This window comes from Marmota marmota, unplaced genomic scaffold, assembly GCF_001458135.2.
Source record: "Marmota marmota marmota unplaced genomic scaffold, marMar, whole genome shotgun sequence".
Lineage (NCBI taxonomy): Eukaryota > Metazoa > Chordata > Mammalia > Rodentia > Sciuridae > Marmota > Marmota marmota.
In genome coordinates, this window is record NW_025999924.1 from 11,408,478 (window position 1) to 11,411,329 (window position 2,852).

Genomic DNA, 2,852 nt, shown 5'->3' on the forward strand with positions numbered 1-2,852 from the left:
CACAGTTATGAAAATGTCACCACAAAGCATTTTAAAAAATTTACTGTAAAATAATTTCAACTTACAGATAAGCTTGAAAATAAAAAATGAAAAAATTAACATAGCACAAATAATATTCAAACACACTTTCACCTTAATTTGCTTTTTACGTTTTCCTTTCTCTTCCCACTGTACTGGGGATTAAATCTAGGGGTGCTTTTCCACTCAACTATAGCCCCAGTCCTTCATGTTTTTTATTTTCAAATGGGGTTTTTCTAAGTTGGAGAGGCTGGTATTGAACTTATGACCCTCCTGCTCCAGCCTCCCTAGTACTGGATACAGGCATGTGCCATTGTTCCCAACTTGCCTATATTTATTAAACCTAACTGGGTTGTCATTTTTTCTCTCTCTCTTAATGTATATTCTGTTTCAGTCCTTAGACTTGTTAGAAATAGCGAGGTGCCGCAAGAAATCAAACGTGCTTAAAAGTTGGTGGGCAAAGGCTATGGATATGGCTCAGTGGTAGAGTGCTTGCCTAGCATGCATGAGGCCCTGGGTTCAATCCCCAGTATCACATACACATACATACACACACACACACACACACACACAAGTGAGTTGACAAGGCAAAACTTGTGCTATAGGAACCTGGCTAGCGAGTACACCTGGGTAGGCAGTCCACCTGTTTATCTACCTAACCCAGCACTGCCCTTCACTTTGATTGAAGGATTCAGGGTTATAATCTACACAATTGGCTAATTTCAGAATTAGGGCTGGCAAAAGGGAAAGACTACTATAAAATGACTCCATTTTGATCCAACGAAGGCTGAACACTATATTCTGAAAATGGGTCACCAAACTTTCTATTTCTCATAGACTGGAATCTAGTAACCTGTGCACTTGCTGTGACCTAATGTGACATGCCTGTGGCTTTGCACCTGGTGGGGCCAGGAATTATTTCATACTATTTTAAACCAGTTGTGTAGTTAGAATAATTCTGTCTTATTTTTTGTTTTGTTTTGTTTTTATTTGTTCTTTTTAGTTATACATGACAGTAGAATCTATTTTGATGTATTTATACAAGCATGGAATATATCTTATTCTAATTAAGATCTCAGTCTTGTTGATGTCTCTGTCACATTTTCCTTCTATATCTGTGTAGTTGGAATATGAGTGAATATTTCCATGTTGTTAAAAGTTTCAAATATAGCTGGGCGCAGTGGCACACGCCTGTAATCCCAGAGGATTGGGAGTTGGAGGTAGGAAGATTGCGAGTTCAAAGTCAGCTTCATCAAAAGCAAGGTGCTAAGCAACTCAGTAAGACCCTATCTCTAAATAAAATACAAAATAGGGCTGGGATGTGGCTTAGTGGTCAAGTGCCCCTGAGTTCAATCCCTGGTACCCAACCCCCCTCCCCCCAAGATTTCAAATATCAATATTTTGATGTAAATAAAAGCTACATTTTGTGGATATAAAAAATGTGGCATATATACACAATGGAATATTTCTCAGCAATAAAAGAGAATAAAATCATGGCATTTTCAGGTAAATAGATGGAGTTAGAGAAGATAATGCTAAGTGAAGTTAGCCAATCCCCCCAAAAAAACAAATGCTGAATGTTTTCTCTGATATAAGGAGGCTGACTCATAGTGGGGTAGGGAGGGAGAGCATGGGAGGATTAGATGAATTCTAGATAGGGAAGAGGGGTGGGAGGGGAAGGGAGGGGCATGGGGTTAGAAATGATGGTGGAATGTGATGGACATTATTATTCAAAGTACATGTATGAAGACATGAATTGAGTGAATATACTTTATATACAGAGATATGAAAAATTGTGCTCTATATGAATAATAAGAATTGTAATGCATTCCGCTGTCATCTATAAATAAAAATTAATTAAAAAAAGATAAAATAAAGTGCCCTATAAGAAAAAAAAAGCTACATTTTGGTAATTTTAGAAAGCACTACAAAGGAGTCAAAAACAGTATTATTTTCTGATCTACTCTTTTAATTAATTAATTTATTTTTATTTAATTAATTTTTTTATACAAATGGAGCACAACTTTTCATTTCTCTGTTTGTACATGATGTAGAATCACACCATTTGTGCAGTCATAACTATACATAGGAGTAATAATGTTCAACTCATCCCACCATCCTCCCCAACATGGCTTCTGCTCAAAGTTCTTCCATTATTTCCTTGCCCTGCCCCACCCCCCTCCACTATGGATCAGCATCCAGTTATCAGAGAAAATATTTAGCCTTTGGTTTTGGGGGATTGGCTTACTTCGCTTACTGTGATATACTCCAACTCCATCCACTTACCTGTAAATGCCATAATTTTGTTCTTCTTTTAAGGCTGAGTAATATTACATTGTGTGTGTGTGTGTGTGTGTGTGTATTTCTTCATCCATTCTTCTATTGAAGGGCATCAGGGCTGTTTCCACAGTTTAGCTATTGTGAATTGAGCTTCTCTAAACATTGACGTGGCTGCATCGCTGTAGCATGGTGATTTTAAGTCCTTTGGGTATAGACAGAAGAATGGGATAGCTGGTTCCATTCCAAGTTTTCTAAGGAATCTCCATACTGCTTTCCAAAGTGGTTGCACCATTTTGCAATCGCACCAGCAATGAATCAGTGTACTTTTCTCCCACATCCTCTCTGGCACTTATTGTTGCTTGAATTTTTGATAATTGTCATTCTGACTGGAGTACAATGAAATCTGAGAGTAGTTTTGATTTGCATTTCTCTAATTACTAGAGATTTTGAACATTTTTTCATAAATTTGTGGATTGATTGCATATCTTCTTCTGTGATGTGTCTGCTCAGTTTCTTAGCCCATTTATTGATTGGGTTATTTGTTGTTTTGATGT

General features: G+C 37.2%; 1 non-coding gene across 1 annotated transcript; it reads left to right on the forward strand.

The window, feature by feature from the left end:
* Positions 1-485: 485 nt before the first annotated feature.
* On the forward strand, positions 486-556 carry Trnaa-agc. The gene has a single exon. It is a non-coding gene; the product is annotated as a tRNA-Ala (tRNA).
* Positions 557-2,852: the final 2,296 nt, after the last annotated feature.